This window comes from Macrobrachium nipponense, chromosome 28, assembly GCF_015104395.2.
Source record: "Macrobrachium nipponense isolate FS-2020 chromosome 28, ASM1510439v2, whole genome shotgun sequence".
In the NCBI taxonomy this organism is placed as follows: Eukaryota; Metazoa; Arthropoda; class Malacostraca; order Decapoda; family Palaemonidae; genus Macrobrachium; species Macrobrachium nipponense.
The window spans coordinates 27265870-27277098 of NC_087217.1; the positions used below are offsets into that span (position 1 = coordinate 27265870).

The 11229-nt window shown below is 34.7% G+C and overlaps 1 protein-coding gene across 1 annotated transcript in view; it reads right to left on the reverse strand.

The window, feature by feature from the left end:
* Nucleotides 1–5594, reverse strand: part of LOC135201307 (uncharacterized) — a 290125-nt gene extending 284531 nt beyond the window's left edge. The window contains exon 1 of the mRNA XM_064230167.1: nucleotides 5122–5594. The gene's annotated coding sequence lies outside the window, so the exon portion shown is untranslated. The remainder of the gene's footprint in view (nucleotides 1–5121) is intronic.
* Nucleotides 5595–11229: the final 5635 nt, after the last annotated feature.

Sequence of the window (11229 nt, forward strand, 5' to 3'; positions counted from 1 at the left end):
ATTGGTTTTCTAGGTATCACTTGACGGTTAGAAGCTTCCTAATATGATTTATATTTTCTTGTTTTACATTATTTTAAAATATAGCTGACCATTGTTTTTTTTTTTTGTATTAATTGACGGTCAAAATTTGCTTAATATGATTTATATTTTCCTGTTTTACTTTATTTCAAAATGATGCTGACCGTTATTGATATTCAATATATCAATTGGCGGTCGAAATCTTCATTTTTCACCTAGTTTTGAAATATTGCTGACAATCACTGGCCTTCAGGCATCAATTGCAGTTAAAAACTTCACTGATATTAACTGGCATACCATGAATTATCTACTGCTTAAAAGTGAATGATATTTATCGTCTCTCCATGTTTTACTTCCCGGTTAGATTCCCAAATACATTAACTGGCTTTCATGGTTAAAATGCCACTAACAATAATTTCTATTCTAGTTACAACTTACCTGTTGAACTATGACTGAAATTAAATCTTGGTTTAATTGTTCACTTTTAAGTTAAAATGTCACCGATATTTGTTGGCTCCCGTATTTCACTTTCTGGTTCAAATGTCAATTTACATTTTATATATATTTTTACTTCAGATTTTTTTAATATCAGTCCTCTCTTAGTTTTTTTTCGTCTGAAATAGTCTACTTACATTAATGGCTCGTGTTTTAGCAAATACCTCAAACAACCTAAACTGGTAGTCTATTTATTTGTTCCGTAGGTTTTATACCCAATATCAATTAATTATTCTAGTCGAACTCCTAAACCACACTGACTGGGTTCCCAAAGTCCCCCTTCCGTTCTAAAACCAGTCCCCTACCATACCCAGCCTTCCCCGTGACGCCCTCTAACTATCTCTGTGTACTTAGCACTTATTCACCCCAGCACGAGCTGGGGACACGGTTGATTAACCTATTCATATCGCCTCGTCCCTTCTGTTTCTCTAAAGGGTTCACTGATGCGAGCCTGTTATATGACCTTCACTTAATCCACCCCTTCCCCCCATCCCCTCAACGTTTATTGACCTTGAAAGATCAAAGAACGAATCACATTAGGTTTTTCATTTGTTATCCATGACTGACTCTTTTGGATCATTAGTATCAAAAGTGGATTCTTTTACCGATAGTTATTCGGGCTACGGTCTTATAACTCCTGAGATGTTTGATCCATGATGTTAGAAGTCTCTAGGTTTCTAGAATGTGTCAAGGGTTGTTCAGTGGGGAAGATAATCTGATAAACAGAACGAACAGCAGTGATAGGAAAGTAAAGGAAGATCATGTCTCAAATGTTGTCTAATAGGGAAGATAATCGAATATGGTTAATTGAGAACAAATTCAGGGGAGTAAAAGTAAAAGAAGAAGTAGGATCTGATACCATATTAAAAACGGTTTCAAGGACCTGCCCCTATAAAGGGCTGACCCTCACGCGTAATATGAATGAGATGGGCCATAGCCAAGTCATTTTTAAATCGAAGTCCAATATATTCTACAGGAATGACATTTCGATCTCTATAGCAGGCTCGACTATGAGGGGGAAAAGGGTATCAATGGTTAACCGAATTCTTTCGATATTGTCGTTCCAGCTGGAATATTTCAACATGTGGATTCCAGCGGAATTTTAAGTTCAGTAGGAGATGGGATATATATATATATATACATATACAACACAATCAAGCCCTATTCATTAAAGGAAAAGAGTGTAGAGTGTATATAATGATTTCAGATTGTATTTCTGTATATTTTTCTGTATGTAATAATGATAGTCCATAGATAATACACTCCACCTTCAGATTTAGATTTTGTTCGAACTCTCTCACCGATGGTCTACAGCACATAATGATGTGAACTTCAAAACAGTACGTGACGTCCCTATGGTCGGGTTTTTTCGTCTTGACAATATTATACAACCATAATTTTCTTTTTCCTCGGAAAATAAAACATATTTCTTTCCTTAAACATTTACAATATAGTTTGTATCTGTGTGTCTTATCAGTGTCATGCGCAGCGTCTGTATAACGGATTTTTAATAACTTATGATAGCAGTGAATTTTATATATAAAGTATAAAGACAGATTTTCAGTCAATTCTTTACAGTCAGAGGAGGGCCGGTCTCTCAGAGCTGCCTCTCGAATTATGCAATAATTTTTGGAAAAAAATTGCGTATAAAAAATTATAAATGAATTAATTTAATCACTCATAATCTTATAAAGTAAGAAAAAGTAAGATAGCAATCATAGTATTTAGTGAATAAAAATAGTAATTTAGTCACTAAAAGCATACATGTCAGACGATCATTTTGCAAACACGAGCAAATATTTCTTTGGAATATTGGAAAAGGGGCGTGCCTTCCTTTGTTCATTATCTCAGGTATATAAAAGGATACTCATCACACTTTATAGCGGATTTAGTGTTCTCACGAAAGAGTAGCCCTTATCCAAATTGGTACATCACATTACCCTGGATATAATACACACTAATTCATCTGTGTATCACACAAGGTTGCATTGTCTTCTATCGAATACAACTCATTACCCACCATACCATCACCTCATTTACGCATTACATAACGGAACACTGACACAGCGTATACATTTCGCGGTAGCTTTAAAGAGTTGATTAGGTCAAAAGATCAGCGCATTACTGAAGCGTTACCTTTGCCGAAAATACAAAATCTTTAATTTAGATTTAACCTTTAAGGACTTGCGAAATACGTATTACTTATTGTCTAGCATACGTAACCTTTTATTTGTTCCTTTTATTATAAGAACAAAGATGCTTCGTACATTTGAAGCTATATTTCAGAAACTCATTTTATGTGTTTGAAAATAAAGATTGAATTTATGTATCTGTTAAAGCTTCTATTGCAACATACTCACAGTGGCATGAGTCATGAAATGGAGAAATAAATCCGAGGTTTATATAGTATGCATAGAAACATATTTGAAAATGTAACTAAACAGAGAACTTTCGAGAAACTGTACGATTCTCCCGCTGAAAAGGGGAATTGTGCAGATTCTCAAAAGGTGTCCGCTTTGCTTTGTTTCTAATTGTATTTGCACCCCATGCATTTGTGGACTTGTTTCTCCAATACCTTCGTTATCAGCAGTTATATTATCTCTGATACACACAGCTTTATTAAGCATTTTACTACTTCATTGTAGTCATACTGACATTAGGTATCTAGCGTGGCATATGTGTTTTTCCAATGGCCTCATTATCAGCAGTTATATAATCTCTGAAGCAAAAGGCTGTATTAGGCATTTTACTACTTCATTGTAGTCATACTGCCATTAGGTACCTTGCATGGCATATTTCCAGATTCTTTTAAGTCATTCTTCACCAAAAAAATTAATGTTCTCATAATCTATCACATCTACCAACTCATATTTATCTGAAGATTAATTGTAGAAATAATGACACAACTAGGTTTCTCACCGCCACAAAAGAGGTCATCATCATCATACTGATTCATACATTAAGGTGCATATGACTCTATTTACACGTTTTATTAAAAGAATGGCTTACGTACAGTTTCCAAGAGCTTTCAATGACCTTTGCTCCAGAACGAATTTAAACGAGATTTAACTGAGATACAACTTTATTTACAGACTTCACTGAACGAACAGTGACACCACCGCATTTCACTGTCTTTAAAGACTTCATTATGACTAAAGGGAAGCATTCCATTTAACCCTAACGACGTTTGACACTCAGGTAACCCCCCCCCCCCCCCCCCCCCCCCCCCCCCCCCCCCCCCCGCCCCCCCCCCCCACCTCCCCGAAGGCGCAGAGGTTTCCCAACGACGTCCTTTGACTTCAATCATTTTTTTTACCCTAATGTCCTCGTGAGGTCACGAGAGGAATCTCTCGGAGCCATTGAGATCGGGATGATGGTGGAATTCTAACACCTCAGGCAGATGGGTATTCTGTCTCTCTCTCTCTCTCTCTCGGTAAATTTTTTTTTGTCAGTACAAATAGTTCCTCTCCCTTTCTCTTTCTAAATGCATATTGGTATATATAAATATAATTTTTGATACACCAGCATTAGGAAATAATCTCTCTCTCTCTCTCTCTCTCTCTCTCTCTCTCTCTGTTTGTTCCTCAATCATGCTAACTTGCAAATGTGCAATATTTCATGGCCATTTCAACCATTTAATAATGTAATCTTTCCTGCTTACGTTCAAAAATCCTCTCTCTCTCTCTCTCTCTCTCTCTCTCTCTCTCTCTCTATTATAGATGTTATAAGAGGTTAGAAAGATTTTTCCGGTTGATTTAATACTTTTATCTTATTAACTTCGAACTTTCTGTCCATTACAGCTTTACCATGTAAACTATATCCTTTCTCTCTCTAGAAAACTGGAAGGATGTTATGGAAAAATTAATTCCTGGAGTAATTTCCTACAGAGAATTATTCCTGTGTTTCTACCTAAGTTTCTTTACATCATAATATCCAGATGTCAGTTTGAACTCTCTCTCTCTCTCTCTCTCTCTCTCTCTCTCTCTCTCTCTCTCTCTCTCTCTCTCTCTCTCTCACACACACACACAATGCTGATAAAATTTGGTTTTATTTTTAGGAACATTTTCTAATTGCGGCTTGCTATAAGAAATCCTTTTTTTCTTAAAAAAAAATATATTTTAAATCTTAGAAATACAAATCTTATCAAACAGAAGACTTTCAGCAAATAAGTAAAATTGTTCCCATTTCATATCGAATACTAATGGCATGGAAGTGAATATCCTTTATACAGTAAAAAAAGAAATGGAACATTTATTATATATCCTTCAATCCTTCAGATGGGTGGTTGGATTAGGTTAGGCAGGTCATATAGCAGCAAGGACTCTCGGTCTAAGGCGCAGTAAGGTGTGAAAATGAGTAAAAGAGACCTGGTGTGGCTCTTAGGACTCTAACCGTGAGATAGGAACTTTACATCACCAGATTTTGGACTGACTGATTTCCTGCCATATAAGTTCCTATCAGTCCGGTGTAAATTATTCTCTTTTGGGGGTTGGTCCTCACCCTACTTCCCTTTTTCCTCCTTCGTTTCTGGGCCTGGACAAGATAAAGGGCCCGTCCAAGTGGCCCATGAATTTTAAAAAAAAAGGACCAAACAAGATAACAACTTACCAGACAAGTCTGTGTCGAAGCCGAAAGGGTGTACTAAACTTTCGTTGAAATATGCTGACTTTATCAAAAAAAAGTTTATTTGCAAGTTCGCCGTAACTTATTCTTGAATTCTGAGAGGGAAAAAATTTCTTTATCTGTCTCGTCCCTTCACTTCAGATGACTGCACACGGAGTTCAGTAAAAAAGTTAGAATTGTACGCTTCGGAGGAGTGAAAAAATATACATATACAGAAACGAAACTGTTATGAAAACGTAGTTTTAAATGTCACTTCCATTTTGAAACAGATCTCTCCAGTTCGCAGCCATCAAACTGACAAATAAAAAGGCAAAAGAAGGAGATTATAGACAATAATTCGCTATACAGAGTTTCAGATCCTAGACAGACGGACGCATAAGTCAGCTGAAACTGATCGACAACTGGGCGAGATTCGGGTCCGGGTTTTGGCAGAGCGCCTGCTACAGCCGTCCGCACACAGCGAGTGCCACCAGAAGACTACTGACTGGAGGCCAACTCGACCAGCTCCGGGTCGCTCTACCATCATTTCACCTCGGCGGGCTCTAAACCTACTCGCAAACACGGGCATACAACTCGTAAAACCAATTCCAAATCCACGTTTTTGTTCTATCCGATGGAGCGAGTGAGGTATAAGCGAATCTTAAGATTACCACAGCGATTGACAGGATGGTTATAGGTATCATAATGAATGCTGAAGTGGGAAGTTCTCATTGCTACAAAGGTTGTCGTTCCATCTTGTAATGGTCGATGACTCGAAGTTGTATTGGAATCCTCGACTCTTTCCAGTAATAAAAAATAAACAGAAAAAAAATCGGATCACATCTAGAGCTATAGTAGATTCACATCAACCGTGCATTTGAGGTCTAGGCCAGTCTCTTACGACGCTCCTGATTGGCCGTTGATAAGCCAATCACAGGGCTGGAAAATCTCAGTCGCTCTCGAGAGTTCACATGAGTAGGATCTATGTTCCTTCTCTCTTGAGCGAAACTTTTGAAAGACGTATACCTCAGGAGAGATGGAACATACATCCTACCCATGTGAACTATCGAGAGAGACTAAGAGTTTCCAGCCCTTTGATTGGCTTATCAACAGCCAATCAGGAGCGTCGTAACGGACTGGCCTAGACATCAAATGCACGGTTGATGTGAATCTACTATAATTTGGCTACTTTCGATACCACTAAAGCCTCTACTATGGAGCATAATACATACATAAAATAATATAATCTGTAGTTATATCAAGACTTCAGGATTTGACCTTCTAAACATTGTTGACATTACCTTCATTTATTTTTAGGACATAAATAAACAAGCATTCATTGTTATTTCAAAATCTGATGATGTACTGCAAAGTAACCTTAATTGTCATAGAAATCTGAAAGCAGGCTTGATTATTATGACTTGAAGGGTTAACTATTAATCCCTACGCCTTCTCTGAATTATTAATATAAATAGTAATTAGACTCTCTGAAAATCATTAATTTCAGACCTGAATCCGTCACATCCAACTACAGCAGTTTGACATCCGCATAAAATTTGTTTATGAATATGCCACAACAAAATCGTATTACTGTTGAATTATGGATAGTAAGGGATTGCATAAACGTTGAACGCAACTATTGAGTATTTGTAATTTCTAAATTACAAATGAATACGAATAATAGAAAAAACAAAGATTTATTTGGCACTTAAATTTTTTGAGTTTTGCCATGGTGAGAGGGACAAGACCTTGAAAAGTAAGTCAAGGTCGCCTTTACTGAGAGCTAGTGGTAAGGTCATAAAGAATAAAGATGGAAAGCGTCAATATTTTCACAGATGCGAGATTCTTCTTTGTAATGGTGGGACAGAATGAAGATTAGCAGTGATAAATATGTAATAAAAACCCACAATTATATAGTAAATTGTATTTTTTTTCCAACGTACTTTAACGTAAACACTGATGAGGAACACCGTTTAGGTATTCTAAAAGCCTTTGTTATATATTTTACATACAAGTTACTGTATTACTGTTGATTTTTTTTATTATATAACAGTTTTTCACGAGATTGTGTGTTTCTTAGCAATAATGATGATATTTCAATTATGATTTCTACACTCAGGTTAACATATTATATACTTTATTACAATGTACCCATGATCTAGGGGACGGGATGCTTCCCGTACTAGCCATTGAGTCGAAATATATACCTTTGGAGGTCTGAATACTTTAGAGCCTTAGTTAACCTATTTTTTTTTTATCCTGTCGTTAGTCGACTCTTAAGGGCCACAATTAGGGTGAATAAGGATTTAGCCTAGCAATTTCATCCCACGACAACCTGTGAAAATCTTAAGATTACGCATTGGCAATGTCTTTTACATCAAGATAAATATCCTCTCTTTCCACCAGCACTAGAACAAAAACTGCAAAAGAAAAAAAAAATGAAACTAAGGCCTTTAAAAGAAGCTCGAATCATCAATCTGTGCTCTTATTCAGTGACAAAAAAAGCAAATTCTTTAACAGAAGCTCTAATTATCAAGTTGTACCTTTATTCAATGACAAGAAATACAAAAATCTAAATAAGGCCTTTAACAGAAGCTCTAATTATCATTTTGCACCTTCATTCAGTGACAAAAAGGAAAAAAAATGAAAATAAGGCCTTTAATAGACGCTCTAATTATCAAGTTGTACCTTCAATTAGTGACAGGAATAAAAAAAAACAACGAAATAGGCCTTTAATAGAAGCTCTAATTATCAAGTTGCGCCTTCATTCAGTGATAAGAATAAAAAAAATAATGAAAAAGGCCTTTAATAGACGCTCTTATTATCAAGTTGTACCTTCAATTAGTGACAAGAATAAAAATAAATAATGAAAAAAGGCCTTTAATAAACGCTCTAATTATCAAGTTGTACCTTCATTCATTTACAAGAAAAACTAAGATGAAAATAATGCCTTTAACAGAAGCTCTAATTATTAATCTGTACCTTCATTTAGTTGTAAAAAAAAAAAAAAAAAAAAAAAAACACGAAAATACTGCCTTTAATAGAAGCTCTAATTCCCAATCTGTACCTTCATTCAGCGACAAAAAAAAAAAAAAAAAACGGCCTTTAATAAAAAGCTCTAATTCTCAAGCCGCACATCCACTCAGTGTCAGCTCCAGGTCCAACTGACATACAAGTGGAGGAACATATACCAGAAGCTACGCCCGGCAAATGCGAAAGTAGCGAACGGTGTTGTGGATTACATTTTTTCGCACAAATTACATTCGACGCTCCTGTCGTCACACATTTGTCATTTCCCGATTCGCGGAAATAGATTTTCTGTTTGTGACGTTACTGGTTTTTGGTGTGGCTGTCTGCTTTTTTCCCCGTTTTTGGTTTCGTCATAATATTCGGATGAATGATGACGCGTTTAACGAATGTTGGTCGATCTGCAAATCATCATATTTACTCATTATGTCTATTTATTTCTTTAATTTCTCTCAGCATTTGTTGTGTTTTCTTTTTTTTTTATCAGGAAATTATAAATTCACATTCTTTAATAAAGATTATATAAACATATAAAATCCTTAATATTTCGTATGTATGCATCTCATCCCTTTTTATTCTTTCTCTCTCTCTCTCTCTCTCTCTCTCTCATCTCTCGTCCTCATCTGCATCTCTCTCTCTCTCTCTCTCGCTCTCTCTCTCTCTCGTTTATCAGGAAATTATAAATTTATATTCTTTAATAAAGATGATTCTCTCTCTCTCTCTCTCTCTCTCTCTCTCTCTCTCTCTCTCTCTCTCTCTCTCTCTCTCTCTCTCGTTAATCAGGAAATTATAAATTTATATTCTTTAATAAAGATGATTCTCTCTCTCTCTCTCTCTCATTTGTCAGGAAATTATAAAAGTATATTTTTTATTAAACATTATATAAATACACAAAATTATTAATACTTCGTATGTATGCGTCTCATTCCTTTTTATTCTCTCTCTCTCTCTCTCTCTCTCTCTCTCTCTCTCTCTCTCTCTCTCTCTCAGAAGCATACTGTTTAGACATAACATTCCAAAGGAAGGTGCAATGCCACATAACTTACAATTAATCAATCTCCAACTATTTGTCATACCAAACAAAAAACGTTCGAGAGATGTGGAACCTTTTATGAAGAAGAATATTCATACTCGCGTTTAAGCACAATCACCAACTGAACCCCCTCTCAAGTTCCATCTTTTCATTTCTGAAGAAACTTCTCTTCCTGTACCGGAACTATGGTCGACATGCGTGAAATTAAACAGCTGGAAGGGATTCGGAAGAAGGACCCTACTTATGTAAGGAGGCATTATGTTTTGCTTGACACAAACCGAGGCATTTTAAAATTTGGGCGAGAGAGAGAGAGAGAGAGAGAGAGAGAGAGAGAGAGAGAGAGAGAGAGAGAGAGAGAGAGAGAGAGGGGGGGGAAAGGAAGAGCTAGAGCGTGAGATGTATCATTCTTGTGCCCACTCGCTCACATGTACACACTCACATACATACATACATCATATATATATATATATATATATATATATATATATATATATATATATATATATATAGTATATATATATATATATATATATATATATATATATATATATATATATATATATATATATATATATATATATATATATATATATATATATATATATATATATATATATATATATATATATATATATATATATATATATATATATATATATATATATATATATATATATATATATATATATATATATATATATAGTATATATATATATATATATATATATATATATATATATTATATATATATATATATATATATATATATATATATATATATATATATATATATATATATATATATATATATATATATATGTGTGTGTGTGTGTGTGTGTGTGTGTGTGAGTGTGTGTGTGTATACATACAGAGAGAGAGAGAGAGAGTCTGTGTGTACGTGTGGGTACGTATTTGCAATCTTTTCAATCCAAACAATGCTGACAGGAGGCTGCTAATGCAACAGTTCATTACCCACGTGAAATTCCCTACTGCCTCCGTCCTTTGCAACGTCCTGCAGGCAAACAGCTCACCAATCATTCTGCCCAAAGCTATCCGTTTCCTGCGTGTAAACAACGAAATTTATGACTGCCTAAATAAATCTATGTCCTCCCCCTTCCAGCTCCGCTGTTTGCATACTGTGGTAGACAATTTCTCTCATGGAGTTGGCCCCAACGAAAGCACTGATATTCTCCGGCAAAAATTATGCAGTGGAATGCATAATTTGCAAGCAGTGTGTCTGTGGGTATGCAATGGTAGGGTTTATAAAATAATTTTTTTTGCAAGTTCTGGAGAAGTCGCTTTTGCACCAGTGTTCTGGGTCTGAAAAACTGTTTTCTCTTGAAGATTTGGGCACTGTGGCCATTTCTACAAAATATGAGGAATATGTCAATCATTATAAAATCTTAATGGGTGTTTCGATGTTTTATCTATATATTTCTCTAGTTTTTTGCAAAAATGTAATTTTGAAATGTAGCACCAGATTAAAAATAATTTTCATTATATTGTAGCAGAGAAAATGTTACTAAGAACGTGGATCTTCGCCACAAAAACAACAAACAAACAAACAAACAAACAAATAGCTAAAAGAAATTTGCTTTCAGATATAAAAATTAAAATATTTCAACAGATAACATCTTTTCTATGAATTATATGCAGACCATCCAGTGATTAAAATAATTTATAACAAAATAAGGCAATTACAAATAAAAGTATCCATTTTGCAGAAACCGAGGTAATCTTTTTTAACCTTAGTTCATTGGTTAAAAAAAAACTATTTTTTGAACAAAGCTATAGAACTAGAAGAGATTAATTCTATCAACATAATATTTATCAATCAATAAAAAGATATTTCTGATGAATTTAAAGAAAGCTATAGAAATAAGAGAAACTATTTTGATTTGCATAATGTAAATCGATCATTCTAAAACATACCTTATGAATTTGAAAGACGTCACTGAAGTAATGCATATTATTATTAGTAAGTATTACAAATAAATATTTCAAAATGTGACAGTATATCATGTCCGTATATGACCAAAAAAAAAAAAAAAAAA